The sequence below is a fragment of the Triticum aestivum genome, chromosome 5A (assembly GCF_018294505.1).
Source record: "Triticum aestivum cultivar Chinese Spring chromosome 5A, IWGSC CS RefSeq v2.1, whole genome shotgun sequence".
Lineage (NCBI taxonomy): Eukaryota > Viridiplantae > Streptophyta > Magnoliopsida > Poales > Poaceae > Triticum > Triticum aestivum.
In genome coordinates, this window is record NC_057806.1 from 549,303,689 (window position 1) to 549,322,310 (window position 18,622).

General features: G+C 47.3%; 2 pseudogenes; both read left to right on the forward strand.

Annotated features, from left to right (window-relative positions):
- The first annotated feature begins 5,211 nt into the window (after positions 1–5,211).
- Positions 5,212–12,650, forward strand: LOC123101520 (disease resistance protein RGA5-like; annotated as a pseudogene).
- A 7-nt stretch (positions 12,651–12,657) lies between these two features.
- LOC123101521 (disease resistance protein RGA5-like) lies at positions 12,658–18,359 on the forward strand (annotated as a pseudogene).
- The last annotated feature ends 263 nt before the right edge of the window (positions 18,360–18,622 follow it).

The window sequence follows — 18,622 nt, forward strand, 5'->3', positions numbered from 1 at the left end:
AGAACCCTGACCTTGTTGAAGCAATAAACTGTACCACGGAGCCTGGTGTCAAACGCTAGGTTTTTGCACTAATAGAGGCGCTCCTAGACAGAGATTTTATTCAGATGCTGATTACCCTATGGGCGATCTTGTATTCCCGGCGTCAAGCTCTGCATGAACATATCTTTCAAAGTCCATATGCCACGCACCATTTTATCTTCAAGTATATACACGAGCTAGAAGCATGCAAGCCCAAGACCACGAGTATAGTAATTAAGTACTGGAACTTTGATTTGAGCAAAGCCAAGATGGCTCCCTCCGCCTCATGGGATTGCCAAAATTAGGGTCGACGCCCTCAGGTACTATGGGTTTCTTCTCGGCACATTGCCGGTTGGAGCCACACCGCCCGCACGCCCACACGCTGGCAATGCATGCTGGCACGCCACGCCCTGTTGGCAAAAAAAGGAGCACTTTAGCGATTGATTTAATCCCTAAGCAAATCAAGAGCATGACAAGCACAACATGAAGCTCATACCGAAACGTAAACATGTGAGCCCGGACAAAATATAGAATCGAAACATTTATGAACACAACATAGCCGGCTAGCACATAAACAAGAAAGTAGGGGATGATCGAATCATACCCTCTAGTCGGCCACGCCGAAGCAGAGGCGGCATTAGCGACTGTGGCTTCTTCTTAGTGGCGTAGTCGAAGCCGAGGATGAAGACACGAACAAACCAGGAGGAGTCACACTGAGACGGTCCCTAAAAACCTTATCGCCCTTCTCCCGGTGAATGATCTCAAAGGACAGGGTTCCGATGTCCTGCTTTCCTGTTCGGCCGCACACGCGGTCGACATGATGAAATCGCTGGAGGCAACACCAAGCTTCGAGCAGTGGATGACTGCTAGGGCTGTGCGAGGAGGAATGAGTTGGTTCGCCATCTGGCTGGTCAACGCCTCCTATACAACAGCAAGCAGGGCGAAAATTGTCAACGAATAGGGCATTAGGGGCAAAGAAGCCATCCACCAATGTCAAATGGCCGGGTGCCCTGTTGCGGTTGAGCACTTGATGGGCCGAAATCACTGTTCTGACCTTGTCAACGTTTATAGTCACAAACTGAACTCGACGCGAAAGTATTTCGTGATTTGACCCTTTTAGAAACGCCAGGGTCCGCGGCGTTTTCACCCAACATAGAAACGCCAAGCAAGCTAAAAGGGTCAAATCGTGAAATACTTTCACGTCGGGTTCTACAAGGATTTTCATCTAGCCAGCCAATGCCCTGGCCCTTCGCCAAAGCCCTCCTCGCCTCAGCTGGGTTGGTCGTGGTGTGCCAGCCGACCTTGCTTCCAGGCCGGGCTTGTACGCTGAGGCTCTTTTGGCGCTGTCCCCTCGAGATCGCTTAGTTCGTCCTGCGGATTGCTGCATCTTCCCTCACACTCTTGTCAGGCAGTGTCTCCTTGCTGCTATGCTCACGGTGGGGCATCGATCTGCGGCATAGTGATCCTATACTTGATGAAGCATTGACGCCTTCTCCTCAGGTTATCGGTTCTATGGGTTGCTCTGCTTGGGGCGATGGTGTGTGGTTGACCCATGGTGCCTTGTCAGTGGGGAGGGAGGAATCCGTTGATCCAATGTGCTCGGAGGCTAAGTGCCCCGGCGACTGCTCCTCCTCTTCCATTGCTCAGTCCCCAGCACGTCCGATGCTTAGTCCAGAGGAGCTGCTTGTTTTCGACGCGGGGCGCATGATGGGGGCCCTCGGCAGGCCCGATGTTCTAGTTGAGCCTCCGGTTGGGGTGTGCGGTGTTGTTGCCAAGGCCACACAGACTAAAGCAACGCCATTATCTCTCGAGGATTCTCTCACCAAGGTTACTTGTGCACTACCACAACCTCTGCTTGGCACCCCGGCGCCTTTGCATGGGGAGAAGGATGACGGGCGACAAAGTGGGCGTCTGGAAAAGAAGAACAAGGTGTGCAACATCCTGACGTCCAAGTGCGCGGAGCAAAGGTTGTTAGAGACTTTTAGTGAGCTGCCGGAGGTCAGCGAAGCAGAGGGCCCTAAGCAAAAGATGAAAGCATATCTAGACATGTATAAAAAACCGCTCTCACCGCAAGTGATCAAGGCGTTGAGGACTTTGGCAAGCATCGCAGAAAAAGTTAAAGTTGAACCTTTCAGGATGTTTTCCACTTGATAATGTTAACAATTCCTTCAAAAATCTTCCCGATTTCACTGAATTTTAGAGGAAGTTTCCCGCAAAGTACTTTCGTCCCATCCCGTAAAACATCTGCCCCTAAATTTATTTTTATTTTATTTTTCATTAAACAAAACGAAATAATGGCCTAGGGCCCGCCAACAAGTGACACGCGTGACGGCCTTCGGCAGGGTGACAATGGCGAGGTGGAGTTCCGACGGCGGGGCAATGGGAAGGCGGCGTTCCGAAGGCATGGCGGCGGCAAGGTGGTGTTCTTGCAACGGGCAGGGCGGCGGCGACGAAGCGATGTTCCAGCGGCGACGACGAGCGAGTGGCACGTCGAGAGGTTTCAGGTGGTTACCTTGCCGCCAAAAGTTTATGGGAAACAAAACTTCCCCTAGACCTGAAGGAAGTTGGGGTCAAGTTTACAAGATCCTGTCAATTTATTGCATGTTTACGGGGTTTTTTGGAGATGATTTTTGGCCTAAATTTTACTTTACAAATACAAGATCTGTTAGGGTTGCTCTTAGGCCGGGCCATAAAAAGACGAGAGCTCCTAGTTTTTTTTTTGAGAACTAGACGAGAGCTCCTAGTTGACGCTCGTGCGTCAACCAGGTGTAGATTTGCTAAAGCCTACATGAATGGGCCCACTTCACCAACGAACTTGTTTTTTAAATATTTTTCTGTTTGGTTATTTAGTCAGTTTTTCAGTGAAAAACCAGCTATTGTTTTTCAGAAGATAGAAAATTTTATAACCTATTAAAATAGGAAAATATATTTTCAAAAAAAATATATTACATGTTTTATAAAAGTTCAATGTATATTAAAAAATTATTCACCGTGTATTAAAAATATGTTCGGTTTGTATAAAGAATGGTCATCATATGTTAAAAAATGTGCAGTGTATAGAACAAAAATGTTCATCATATATAAAAATATATATTCAGTTTATGTTTTGAAGAAAATTTACCTTATGCTAAAAAAAGTTCAGTGTGCTTTTGAAAAATGTTCATTGCATGCTAAAATAGGTTCAGTGTGCATTTGAAAAAGTTCACCATATACTGCAAACCTATAAAATGCAAAAAATATAAAACAAAAGAAAACACAACATCTGAGAAAAGAAAACGTAAAAAACAAAATAGAAGCAGCTAGTTAAGTGGGCTGGCCCATCTGAAGGTTCCTTCAGTGAAGTCCCCCTTATATCACGCACTCGGGCGTCACCTAGGATTGACCATAAAAGACCGAGTAGAGAGGATGGCATCCGACCATGTGTGGTCCTCTCATGGGCCTATTTTTCTTTTCAGATCCTTTGCTTAGGATTGGCCATAAGCAAAGGAGATATAAGGGAGACTTCACTGACCTTGACTTTACAACCTCTGCTTGGCACACGCGTGGCAACATTCACTCTTGCGAGGTGCGTATGGGCTCTTCAGAACCCTGACCTTGTTGAAGCAATAAACTGTACCACGGAGCCTGGTGTCAAACGCTAGGTTTTTGCACTAATAGAGGCGCTCCTAGACAGAGATTTTATTCAGATGCTGATTACCCTATGGGCGATCTTGTATTCCCGGCGTCAAGCTCTGCATGAACATATCTTTCAAAGTCCATATGCCACGCACCATTTTATCTTCAAGTATATACACGAGCTAGAAGCATGCAAGCCCAAGACCACGAGTATAGTAATTAAGTACTGGAACTTTGATTTGAGCAAAGCCAAGATGGCTCCCTCCGCCTCATGGGATTGCCAAAATTAGGGTCGACGCCCTCAGGTACTATGGGTTTCTTCTCGGCACATTGCCGGTTGGAGCCACACCGCCCGCACGCCCACACGCTGGCAATGCATGCTGGCACGCCACGCCCTGTTGGCAAAAAAAGGAGCACTTTAGCGATTGATTTAATCCCTAAGCAAATCAAGAGCATGACAAGCACAACATGAAGCTCATACCGAAACGTAAACATGTGAGCCCGGACAAAATATAGAATCGAAACATTTATGAACACAACATAGCCGGCTAGCACATAAACAAGAAAGTAGGGGATGATCGAATCATACCCTCTAGTCGGCCACGCCGAAGCAGAGGCGGCATTAGCGACTGTGGCTTCTTCTTAGTGGCGTAGTCGAAGCCGAGGATGAAGACACGAACAAACCAGGAGGAGTCACACTGAGACGGTCCCTAAAAACCTTATCGCCCTTCTCCCGGTGAATGATCTCAAAGGACAGGGTTCCGATGTCCTGCTTTCCTGTTCGGCCGCACACGCGGTCGACATGATGAAATCGCTGGAGGCAACACCAAGCTTCGAGCAGTGGATGACTGCTAGGGCTGTGCGAGGAGGAATGAGTTGGTTCGCCATCTGGCTGGTCAACGCCTCCTATATAACAGCAAGCAGGGCGAAAATTGTCAACGAATAGGGCATTAGGGGCAAAGAAGCCATCCACCAATGTCAAATGGCCGGGTGCCCTGTTGCGGTTGAGCACTTGATGGGCCGAAATCACTGTTCTGACCTTGTCAACGTTTATAGTCACAAACTGAACTCGACGCGAAAGTATTTCGTGATTTGACCCTTTTAGAAACGCCAGGGTCCGCGGCGTTTTCACCCAACATAGAAACGCCAAGCAAGCTAAAAGGGTCAAATCGTGAAATACTTTCACGTCGGGTTCTACAAGGATTTTCATCTAGCCAGCCAATGCCCTGGCCCTTCGCCAAAGCCCTCCTCGCCTCAGCTGGGTTGGTCGTGGTGTGCCAGCCGACCTTGCTTCCAGGCCGGGCTTGTACGCTGAGGCTCTTTTGGCGCTGTCCCCTCGAGATCGCTTAGTTCGTCCTGCGGATTGCTGCATCTTCCCTCACACTCTTGTCAGGCAGTGTCTCCTTGCTGCTATGCTCACGGTGGGGCATCGATCTGCGGCATAGTGATCCTATACTTGATGAAGCATTGACGCCTTCTCCTCAGGTTATCGGTTCTATGGGTTGCTCTGCTTGGGGCGATGGTGTGTGGTTGACCCATGGTGCCTTGTCAGTGGGGAGGGAGGAATCCGTTGATCCAATGTGCTCGGAGGCTAAGTGCCCCGGCGACTGCTCCTCCTCTTCCATTGCTCAGTCCCCAGCACGTCCGATGCTTAGTCCAGAGGAGCTGCTTGTTTTCGACGCGGGGCGCATGATGGGGGCCCTCGGCAGGCCCGATGTTCTAGTTGAGCCTCCGGTTGGGGTGTGCGGTGTTGTTGCCAAGGCCACACAGACTAAAGCAACGCCATTATCTCTAGAGGATTCTCTCACCAAGGTTACTTGTGCACTACCACAACCTCTGCTTGGCACCCCGGCGCCTTTGCATGGGGAGAAGGATGACGGGCGACAAAGTGGGCGTCTGGAAAAGAAGAACAAGGTGTGCAACATCCTGACGTCCAAGTGCGCGGAGCACAGGTTGTTAGAGACTTTTAGTGAGCTGCCGGAGGTCAGCGAAGCAGAGGGCCCTAAGCAAAAGATGAAAGCATATCTAGACATGTATAAAAAACCGCTCTCACCGCAAGTGATCAAGGCGTTGAGGACTTTGGCAAGCATCGCAGAAAAAGTTAAAGTTGAACCTTTCAGGATGTTTTCCACTTGATAATGTTAACAATTCCTTCAAAAATCTTCCCGATTTCACTGAATTTTAGAGGAAGTTTCCCGCAAAGTACTTTCGTCCCATCCCGTAAAACATCTGCCCCTAAATTTATTTTTATTTTATTTTTCATTAAACAAAACGAAATAATGGCCTAGGGCCCGCCAACAAGTGACACGCGTGACGGCCTTCGGCAGGGTGACAATGGCGAGGTGGAGTTCCGACGGCGGGGCAATGGGAAGGCGGCGTTCCGAAGGCATGGCGGCGGCAAGGTGGTGTTCTTGCAACGGGCAGGGCGGCGGCGACGAAGCGATGTTCCAGCGGCGACGACGAGCGAGTGGCACGTCGAGAGGTTTCAGGTGGTTACCTTGCCGCCAAAAGTTTATGGGAAACAAAACTTCCCCTAGACCTGAAGGAAGTTGGGGTCAAGTTTACAAGATCCTGTCAATTTATTGCATGTTTACGGGGTTTTTTGGAGATGATTTTGGCCTAAATTTTACTTTACAAATACAAGATCTGTTAGGGTTGCTCTTAGGCCGGGCCATAAAAAGACGAGAGCTCCTAGTTTTTTTTTGAGAACTAGACGAGAGCTCCTAGTTGACGCTCGTGCGTCAACCAGGTGTAGATTTGCTAAAGCCTACATGAATGGGCCCACTTCACCAACGAACTTGTTTTTAAATATTTTTCTGTTTGGTTATTTAGTCAGTTTTCAGTGAAAAACCAGCTATTGTTTTTTCAGAAGATAGAAAATTTTATAACCTATTAAAATAGGAAAATATATTTTCAAAAAAAATATATTACATGTTTTATAAAAGTTCAATGTATATTAAAAAATTATTCACCGTGTATTAAAAATATGTTCGGTTTGTATAAAGAATGGTCATCATATGTTAAAAAATGTGCAGTGTATAGAACAAAAATGTTCATCATATATAAAAATATATATTCAGTTTATGTTTTGAAGAAAATTTACCTTATGCTAAAAAAAGTTCAGTGTGCTTTTGAAAAATGTTCATTGCATGCTAAAATAGGTTCAGTGTGCATTTGAAAAAGTTCACCATATACTGCAAACCTATAAAATGCAAAAAATATAAAACAAAAGAAAACACAACATCTGAGAAAAGAAAACGTAAAAAACAAAATAGAAGCAGCTAGTTAAGTGGGCTGGCCCATCTGAAGGTTCCTTCAGTGAAGTCCCCCTTATATCACGCACTCGGGCGTCACCTAGGATTGACCATAAAAGACCGAGTAGAGAGGATGGCATCCGACCATGTGTGGTCCTCTCATGGGCCTATTTTTCTTTTCAGATCCTTTGCTTAGGATTGGCCATAAGCAAAGGAGATATAAGGGAGACTTCACTGACCTTGACTTTACAACCTCTGCTTGGCACACGCGTGGCAACATTCACTCTTGCGAGGTGCGTATGGGCTCTTCAGAACCCTGACCTTGTTGAAGCAATAAACTGTACCACGGAGCCTGGTGTCAAACGCTAGGTTTTTGCACTAATAGAGGCGCTCCTAGACAGAGATTTTATTCAGATGCTGATTACCCTATGGGCGATCTTGTATTCCCGGCGTCAAGCTCTGCATGAACATATCTTTCAAAGTCCATATGCCACGCACCATTTTATCTTCAAGTATATACACGAGCTAGAAGCATGCAAGCCCAAGACCACGAGTATAGTAATTAAGTACTGGAACTTTGATTTGAGCAAAGCCAAGATGGCTCCCTCCGCCTCATGGGATTGCCAAAATTAGGGTCGACGCCCTCAGGTACTATGGGTTTCTTCTCGGCACATTGCCGGTTGGAGCCACACCGCCCGCACGCCCACACGCTGGCAATGCATGCTGGCACGCCACGCCCTGTTGGCAAAAAAAGGAGCACTTTAGCGATTGATTTAATCCCTAAGCAAATCAAGAGCATGACAAGCACAACATGAAGCTCATACCGAAACGTAAACATGTGAGCCCGGACAAAATATAGAATCGAAACATTTATGAACACAACATAGCCGGCTAGCACATAAACAAGAAAGTAGGGGATGATCGAATCATACCCTCTAGTCGGCCACGCCGAAGCAGAGGCGGCATTAGCGACTGTGGCTTCTTCTTAGTGGCGTAGTCGAAGCCGAGGATGAAGACACGAACAAACCAGGAGGAGTCACACTGAGACGGTCCCTAAAAACCTTATCGCCCTTCTCCCGGTGAATGATCTCAAAGGACAGGGTTCCGATGTCCTGCTTTCCTGTTCGGCCGCACACGCGGTCGACATGATGAAATCGCTGGAGGCAACACCAAGCTTCGAGCAGTGGATGACTGCTAGGGCTGTGCGAGGAGGAATGAGTTGGTTCGCCATCTGGCTGGTCAACGCCTCCTATATAACAGCAAGCAGGGCGAAAATTGTCAACGAATAGGGCATTAGGGGCAAAGAAGCCATCCACCAATGTCAAATGGCCGGGTGCCCTGTTGCGGTTGAGCACTTGATGGGCCGAAATCACTGTTCTGACCTTGTCAACGTTTATAGTCACAAACTGAACTCGACGCGAAAGTATTTCGTGATTTGACCCTTTTAGAAACGCCAGGGTCCGCGGCGTTTTCACCCAACATAGAAACGCCAAGCAAGCTAAAAGGGTCAAATCGTGAAATACTTTCACGTCGGGTTCAGTTTGTGACAATAAACACTGACAAGGTCAGAACAATGATTTCGGCCCACTTGATGACCCTTGAAATCGAGAGCACGCACTTCCGCACGCTCCGCGTCTGCAAGAACCGCTTGAATCATCGCCATCTCATCCGTGTAGTCCTCATCGTCGAACGACTCAACGTAATGCTCGTATATGTAGCCATCTCATCCGTGTAGTCCTCATCGTCGGATGACTCATCCGGATTCATTGTGTCAAGGAAGAAGGGGACAAAAACATTAGCACATGCATTTCACCGAACACTTGCCGGACATGGTGAGTACAGTAGGGGCGGATGATACCCGTGCGGCGGACGGAGGAGAGGTGTACTACAAAAATCGTCTCGATCGAGGCGACCCACGAGGGCCGCTGGGCTGGGCAGAGATAACGTATCTTAAAGACTAGTTGCCATCGATCCTCTTAAAATGTACTAGTATGTCAGTCCATTTGCAATTTTTTTTCAGCCGATGCAGTTGAGATTCCCCATTGATAGCATTTGGTAGGGGAACCAAGCGGTTGACCATGGAGGTGTAGGCTAGGAGAAGCCAGAGGGAGGAAGGAGTGGGCTGAGAAATTTATTTTGATTGGATGAACACCAATGTGCTCTCGTCTGAAGGAACTCCACAACCACAGGTACGGTTGCGTGTCATCTTTGTTGATCTCGGCGTCTCTCTCTGTTGGTTTATAGATCCATGATGTACTCTAAGCTGGCTTTGGTTTCAGGGAGATCTAATGGAGACTCCAGTCTGCGCTTTGGTGGACGCCATGTTCAGACTTCCTGCAAAGCTCGATAGGTTACTGGTCAGTCACGGCCACATGCTGCCCCGGGGGGCGGTGGACGAGATACCTCTCATCAAGCAAGATCTTGAGAAGATTGTAGCCATCCTCCAGGAACACGGCGACTCGGGAGCAGAGGACTGTTCTATGACGGTCAATTGCCTGACCAAGGAGGTGCGCGAGCTGTCCTACGACATGGAGGACACCGTCGACCAGTATAAGCACGCCGCTGATTCCAGGAGAGGAATATTATCTCCTCGCCGCAAGAAGTACAAGATCACTCGCGGTAGGAGCAAGCCCACATCGGGGCTGCGGGAGAAGCTCAAGTGGCGTCTATGGATGGCCAACAAGATCATGGAGTTCAGTGTGCGCTCCCAGGAGGCGCTTCAGCGGTACAGCTTCTTTAACCACCTTGGTGACAATGGTAGCAGTGCTGCTGCTTCTGCTTCTACTAGATGTGATGATGCATCTTTCCGCTCTTGGCATCCCACGCCATATGGGGAGCTTGTCGGTATCGACGAAAATGTGAATAAGCTTGAAGCGTGGCTGGGTAAGGATGGAGAGCAGAAGCTCAAGGTGGTGTCTGTTGTTGGATCTGGAGGGATTGGTAAGACCACGCTTGTCAAAGAGCTGTACCGTAGAATCAGAGGGCAATTTGAGTGCCGGGCATTTGTGCGTTTGTCCCGAAAGCCTGATATCAGGAGGCTTCTCATCAGCATGCTCTCACAAATTCGGCCACACCAGCCTCCTCACACTTGGAAGGTGCATAGCCTAATTGCTGACATCAGGGCACATCTCCAACATAGAAGGTATATATATTTTTATCTTCATTGATCATATATTCTAACATTGATTGATGTCTTCTTCAGTTGGATGATTTTATGGAGGTGGTGATGCTTGTTTGAAGTTAGTTTTGTAAAGTGGATTTTTATTTCGCTGGGTTGTGAAGTGAGAAGTTGCTTTAGAATTTTCTCATTCTTTTTTATTTTGCAAGAAAACCAATGATTGTCTTACGAAGTTCAGCTGAGCCACTTCCTTCTTTCTTCTAGTCCGTTAATGATAGACTAGTCTTTTCGGCAGAATAATATCTCTGTTAATGATATAATAATAATCTTTCTGATTATTTCTGATTTGATATTTGCTATTAGGCTGACAACTATGCGAAAACTTTCCTCAGGTACTTGATCGTAATTGATGATGTATGGGCTACGCAAACATGGGATATCGTTAGCCGTGCTTTGCCGGGTGTTAATCTTTGCAGCGGCATACTTATAACTACAGAAATCAATGATGTAGCTCTGAAATGTTGTGGTTATGACTGTAAATATGTTCTCACGGTGAAACCACTTATTGACGATGATTCAAGCAAATTATTTTTCAGCACAGCTTATGGTCGTCGACTTGAATGTCCACCAGAACTTGGTGAACTTTCAAAGAGTATTATAAGAAAATCAAAGTTTTAAATAGCGCGCTAAGCATCTTAGCGCCGGACCTCTTTCAAATGCTATAGCGTGCTATAGCGGAGCTATAGCGCGCTATTTAAAATGTTTGTTCATTTGTTTGGACCAAAGTCTCTTAGCGCAAGACCTTTTGTAAACGCTATAGCGTGCTATAGCGGAGCTATAGCGGGCTATTTGAAACAATGAAGAAAATGCGCTGGTTTGCCACTAGCAATTGTTACTGTTGCCAGTCTTTTAAGCCGGATGAACAAACCAGAGCAATGGGATTATGTAAATAAATCCTTGGGTTATGGTTCGAGGACAAATCCTACTTCGGAGGGGATGAAACAAGTACTAAACCTTAGTTACAGCAATCTTCCTGAGCATATGAAGGCATGTGTGATGTATCTCGGTATATATCAAGAGAACTACATAATTCAGAAGGATGATTTGGTAAAGCAATGGATAGCCGAAGGTTTTATCCGTGCAACAGAAGAGAAAGACAAGGAAGAAATATCAAGGAACTATTTCAATGAGCTTATCAGTAGCAGAATGATCCAACCTGTACATATAAATGACAACGATGATGTTCTGTCATGCAGTGTGCATTATATGGTACTTGATTTTGTCTCACGCAAGTCCACAGAAGAGAATTTTGTCACCACAATAGATCATTATCAGACAACTGCAAGACTAGCCGACAAGGTCCGTCGACTGTCTCTTCACTTTGGTAATGCAGAAGCAACACCACCAGCAAATATGAGCCTATCCCAAGTTCGAACTCTTGCGTTTTTTGGGGTCTTCAAGTGTTTACCTTCCATTGTCGAGTTTGGGCTTCTTCAAGTTCTAATCCTACATCTTTGGGGTGATGATGAGAGCATTTGTTTTGATCTCACTAGAATATGTGAGCTTTTTCGGCTGAGATACTTGCATGTCACATCCAATGTCACCTTAGAAGTACAACAAACCCAGATCCGAGGTCTACAATATTTGGAATCACTGAAAATAGATACAGGAGTAAGTGCAGTCCTATCAGACATTGTTCATTTGCCCAGCTTGTTGCACCTCAGTCTTCCCGTTGGGACAAATCTACCGAACGGTATTGGTCAAATGACATCCCTTTGCACACTCGGATATTTTGATCTATGTGCTACTTCAGTAGAGAATGTGCACAGCCTCGGCGAGCTGAAAAGTCTCTGGGATCTCCGGTTCACCTGTTTTCAACAGTGCATTCTTGTCATCTAAAGAGCAAAATGGATAGTGTGGGCTCCATTCTTGCGAAACTCAGCAACCTCAGGTCTCTAACTCTGAAGCCTTCAAGTATTCTGGATGCTGGGCCTTCCAGCATTAGCATTTCGTGTGATGGATTGAGCAGTGTACCCTCTCCTCCGGCGTTTCTTCAAAGATTTGAGTGGTCGCCAAGTATTTGCACCTTCTCCAGCCTCCCCAAGTGGATCAGACATCTCGACAAGCTCTGCATCTTAAAGATTGGGATTACTGAACTAGCGTGGGAGGATGTTGATGTTCTCAGAGGATTGCCTGCGCTCACTGTTTTGTCGTTGTACGTCCGGGCAAAGCCCGTGGAAAGGATTGTCTTCAATAAGACAGGATTCTCAGCTCTGAAGTACTTCAAGCTCTGGTGCAGTGTACCTTGGCTAGAATTTGAGGTGGATGCAATGCCTAATCTCCGGAAACTGAAACTAGGTTTTGATGTCCATGGAGCAGATAAGCTTGGACCTGTTGGCATCGAGCACTTGTCAAGCCTTAAGGAGATCTCAGTGAAAATTGGGGGTGTCTCTACCGATGACCCTGATAGAAGGGCTGCAGAATCGGTGTTGAGTCATGCCATAAATATGCATCCAACACGTCCCATCTCCAACATACAGTGTGTAGATGGGATGTTCACTAGTAAGGATGATAAGAATAGTGGAGTAGAGCTGCAAAAAACAATATAAGATCATCGATGATGACGCAGTTGAACAGAGTGTAGTCCTTCAAATGGGCTCCAGTGAAGATGCTCAGAGCAGGTATGGACAGTGATTTTCTTCTCGTTCGTGCGATTCACTCGTTGAGTTTTATTGGAAGCTAAATGCTGGCTGTCATGCATCAGGTGTTTGGATAGGCAAAATGCGGCGGACAAGCAGGTGAGGTGGATGGATATCGGTGAGAAGACACAGGAGCTCATCCCCAACATTGAAAAGGTAATTAACGAACCATTTGGATGCCAAAGCCTTACACACGTTGCTCTCCACGAGTAATTAATTTAATCCACCGTAGTAAAATTGTTGGACGGTGCATGATTAGTTCTTCCCACATTTGGTTGTGCGTCACAGAAGGACCATGCCAAGCAGGTGAGGATGGAGGAGATCAGCTATCGGATACAGGAGCTCGTCCCCAGGATAAAAAAGGTAACGAACGAACCGTACGAGCGCCAAATGAGCCGTACCGGCACGGCTCTGCCAAGGAATTAATCCACTGTTAGTAACTTTTCCCCGTTAGGATCGCGCATCAGACGGAAGAAGCATCGCTGAGCGGGTGAGGAGGACGAAGATCAGCGAGCGGCTACGGAATCTGCAAGGGCTCGTCCCCAACATGGAGAAGGTAATTAACAAACTGTTCGAACGCCAAAGCCATACGCTGGCACGGCTCTGCGAGGAATTAATCCACTGGTAGTAAGAAATTGCTGGACTGGTTTACTTTCCGCATTTGTTTCGTGTGCGGAGCTAGCAGAGTCAGTCTGGTCTTGAGCTAACTGGTTTACTTGACATCGCTGCAGCAAACCAACACGTCCGACATGTTGGATATGGCTGTGGATTACATCAAGGAACTCCAGATGAAGATCAAGGTACGTACATGTACATGTGGTGATATACAGTGAGATAAGACCAGAAATGCTGATATATATCAACAACTAGATTAGCCGTGTGATCGAGGGCATTACGCCTAAATCCATCCAAATCACATACGCATACGCATGCTACTAATTTCGTTGAGCATGCAGCCCCTTTCTGTTTCTGTTGACCACTTTGAATTTTGTCGAGCTGACCACGGACCTCGTCATGGCGGTCTCTTGTTGATTCCCTGAAGGCGATGAAGGAAGAAGAGGCGAATTGCACTTGCACCTGCTTGCCGAGCAAGCAGAAGCACTCGCCGGCTGATGAAGCTCAACCGCCGGTGCCCGGTGCAAAGCAAGCCGACGCTGGATGAAGCATCCGCGGTACCGTACCCCTAGCTAGCTAGTCTCTTTCCTTGTTTGATTCTAGGCACCACTGGTAGTAGCACAAAATGAGTAGCATCAAGTCTGTGCCAGTGCAGGGTGGCCATCGCATGCAGAACATCAAGGGAAGCACGAAACGAGATCGATCAAGTTTGTATATGCAAGCCGTTAGCATGCGTGGGCCACATGTTCCGCCATTCTATATCCGTTGCGATGCTGTCTTGTTGCCAAGTAAATTTAATACTTCCTGCCTAAAGAAATATAAGAGCGTTTAGATCAGAGGGAGTACTACAGTACCTAGCTGCAAAAACCATTTTACACGACAGGCCAACAACCGGAGCACTCGTAAAACCGTACGCCACAAAGCAAATCCTCACGGTATTCGCGGCAGCATGACACGCTTCACGGAGAGCGTGATGATGCGCTCATAGCGTGCGGCACCTCGGGCCAGCAGGTGGCAGTCACCTACGAATACGATGGCAGCTCGGTGAACTCACTTGAAGCAATCGAGGGCAATGGTCTTTTGTTGAAGTGTATGTATGTGGATTGCCTAGCCCTTCCGCTGGACTGTCCCCTGCGGCGAGGCTGGCATCCATCGAGAGGTCCGGCCGGCCGGAAGTCATAGACTTGACGGACGACAGATTCCACGACGGCGGCCTCATGGCGGCTATCAATGATGACTGGCTCAGTTTGAGGTGCGCTCCGCCGTCGCCGCCGCCGCCAGAATCGACCTCGGGGCACTTCTCGCCGCAAGCTCAGAAAACAGCCAAGCAGCTTAGGCACACAGTCAGTGATATCAGCTATTCACAGGTCAAGCAAGCGTGTCAAACCAACAAGAGAATTCAACAACTACAGGCTCCTGTCTGCGCTATGGCGGACGCCATGTTCAGGCTCCCGGAGAAGCTGGACGGGTTACTGGCCAGCCATGGCCAAACGCTGCCCCGGGGCGCGGGGGAGGAGATACCTCTCATCAAGCAAGATCTGGAGAAGATGGTCGCCATTCTCCAGGAGCACAGTGACTCCAGAGCAGAGGACCGTGTTATGACGGCCAAGTGCCTGGCCAAGGAGGTGCGCGAGCTCTCGTACGACATGGAGGACAGCGTCGAGCAGTACGAGCAGGCCGCCACCACCAGCAGATGGATAGCTCCTCGCCGTAGGAAGCACACGCCCGCTCGTCATAGAGTTACACGGCTTCCGGAGAAACTCAGGTGGCGCCTATGGATGGCCAACAAGATCAGGGAGTTCAGCTTGCGCTCGCAGGGGCAGGAGGCGCCTCTTTAACCACCATGGTGACAATGACATCAGAGCTGCTTCCATTGGTGGCACTAGCAGCAGCACTCCTCCTAGACATGATGCGTCTTTTGGCACTTGGTACCCCACGCCGTATGAGGAGCTTGTTGGTGTAGGTGAACATGTGAATAATCTTGAAGCGTGGCTGGGTAGGGATGGAGAGCAGAGGCTCAAGGTGGTTACTGTTGTTGGATCTGGAGGGATTGGTAAGAGCACGCTTGTCAAAGAGCTGTACCGTAGAATCAAAGGGCAATTCGAGTGCCGGGCATTTGTGAGGACGTCCCGGAAGCCTGACATCAGGAGGCTTCTCATCAGCATGCTCTCACAAGTCCGGCCACACCAAACCTCTCACACTTGGAAATTGCATAGTCTAATTGCCGACATCAGGACACATCTCCAAGATAAGAGGTATACTACATGTTTCTCTATTGATTCATATAGAAATTGCATTTTCTGGACTTCTGTGTGTAGCTATGCGGGGCCACTTTATTTTTTCTTTCTAGTCCGGTAAGGATAGAATGACAGAGTTCTGATTTGCTATTAGGCTGACAACTGTGCTAAAACATTCCTCAGGTACTTGATCGTAATTGATGATGTATGGGCTACGCAAACATGGGATATAGTTAGCCGTGCCTTGCCAGATGATAATCTTTGCAGTGGAAATGTGGAATACTTATAACTACAGAAATAGATGATGTAGCTCTGAAATGTGGTGGTTATGACTCTAAGTATGTTCTTCCGATGAAACCACTTGGTCACGATGATTCAAGGAAATTATTTTTCAGAACAACTTTTGGTCCACAATATGAATGTCCTCCAGAACTCAGTGAAGTTGCAAATGATATAGTAGGGAAATGTGCTGGTTCCCCACTAGCAGTGGTTACTATTGCCGGTCTTTTAGCAAACCAGATGGGCAAACCAGAGCAGTGGAATTTTGTAAATAAATCCTTAGGTCATGGTTTGAGGATAAATCCTGCTTCAGAGGGGATGAAACAAGTACTAAACCTTAGTTACAACAATCTTCCTCTGCATTTGAAGGCATGCCTGATGTATCTCAGTATATATCAAGAGGATTACATAATTCAGAAGAATGATTTGGTAAAGCAATGGATAGCTGAAGGTCTTATCCATGCAACAGAAGAGAAAGACATGGAGGAAATATCAAGGATCTGTTTTGATGAGCTTATCAGTAGAAGACTGATCAAACCTGTACATATAAATGACAATGGTGATGTTTTGTCCTGCACAGTGCATCATATGGTACTTGATTTTATCAAACAAAAGTCCTTAGAAGAGAATTTTGTCACCGCAATAGATCCTTGTCAGACAACTGCACCACTCGCAGACAAGGTTCGTCGACTGTCTCTTCACTTTGGTAATGCAGAAGCAACCCCACCAACAAATATGATACCATCACAAGTTCCAACTCTTGCATTTTTCGGGGTCATCAAGTGTTTGCCTTCCATTGTGGAGTTTCAGCTTCTTCAAGTTCTAATCCTTCATCTCTGGGGCGAGGATGAAAGCATCAGTGTTGATCTCACCGGAATATCTGAGCTATTTCGGCTGAGATATTTGTATGTCACATGTAATGCCACCTTAAAATTACCACAAACCCAGATGCGGGGTCTACAATATTTGGAGACACTGAAAATAGATGCAAGAGTAAGCGCAGTTCCGCCGGACGTTGTTCATTTGCCGGGCTTATTGCACTTAAGTCTTCCTGTTGAAACAAATTTGCCCAATGTATTGGCCGCATGACATCGCTTTGCACCCTTGGATATTTTGATCTAAGTGTTAACTCGATAGATAATGTGGAGAGCCTCAGTGAGCTGATCAATCTTCAAGATCTTCGGCTCACCTGCTCTACAGTTCATTCTTCTTATTTAAAGAGCAAAATGGATAGTATGGGCTCTATTCTTGCGAAACTCAGCAACCTCAGGTCTGTAACTCTGGAGCCTTCAGGTATTCTCGACAGTGGACCTTCCAGCATGAGCATTTCCTGTGATGGCTTGAGCACCGTTTCCAGCATCCCCAGGTGGATTGGACACCTCAACAAGCTCTGCATTTTAAAGATTGGGGTCAGGGAACTAGCGAACAATGATGTTTGTTAGAGTTGTGTCGAATATTATTGTACAAGGTAGGTTACAGTTGGACTCTGAGTTGTACGGTGTGTAGATAGAATATGGAGTCGTGTCCAAGTAGGACACTTATATCCTAAGCCTCTTATATATGAGGGGGTAGACACACGATGTAACCTATGCCAACATAATAGCACGGACACGCGGGGGAGCCGGCGGCGTGTGCCGGCGCCCGAGCGGCCGGGGTGCGGTATTGTGACGGTGTCATGGGAAGGAGCGCCCTAGTCATGCCCCGGGGATGTAGCCATATCGGTGAACCTCGTTAACAAATCTCGGTGTCGTGACTCGTGTGATTGCTTGGTCCTCGGTAGATTGACGGTATGCCTCGGATTATTCCAACAATATTCTCAGAAGATTGCCTGCATTAACTGTTTTGTCATTATATATCCGAGCAAAGCCTGCAGAAAGGATTGTCTTCACTAAGACAGGATTCTCGGTTCTCAAGTGCTTCAAGTTCAGGTGCAGTGTACCATGGCTGGAATTTGAGGTAGATGCCATGCCTAATCTCTTGAAACTCAAGTTAATTTTCGATGGCCATGGAGTAGATGAACATGTTATGGTACATGTCGGTATTATGCACTTAACATGCCTTAAGGAAATCTCTGCAAAAATTGGGGGTGCTGGTGCCAGTGACCTCTATAGAAGGGCTGCAGAATCAGCTTTGATTGAAACTATTAAGCTGCATCCGGCATGTCCCACCTTCAACATACACATAACCCTGCAAAAACAATGCGAGATCATGGAGAAAGATTCCATGAAACACCATGGAGTCCTTCAAAAGGGTTCTAGGGAAGATGCTCGATGCAGGTACGGACAGCAATTTCTCTCTCGTTCGTGCACTTTGCACATTGGGTTTTGTTGGAGCCTAAACACTTGCTATCATCAGATTTTTGGCGCCTTCGGACTGGAAAAATGTTGAGGCGAGAGAACCGAACCGAGACCAGGCGGCGATGGTGTCGGACTCGGATCTGGTGGAGCGACTGAGGGAGGTGCTGTGGGAGTCGGACCTCACAAGTCACAACCACGAGCACCGGTGCCCTGTGCCGACGCCTTGAGGAGGACTTCGGGGTCGACCTGTCAGACAAGAAGACCTTCGTCCGGGAGCAGGTCGACCTCTTGCTCTCCGAGCTTTGCCGGCAAGGCTGAGCCGGAGGATGTGCCTGTGGAGGAGGATCTGCTGGACGTGATACTGGTGGCTGGGGAAGGAGGAGAGGGTAGTGGTGTTGAGTAAATAGGCAATTTCTCGATTAAATTAATCCATGAGTAAATTACTAGCATGGTATTGACTAAGTTGATGGCGTACTGACTCTGATCTAAA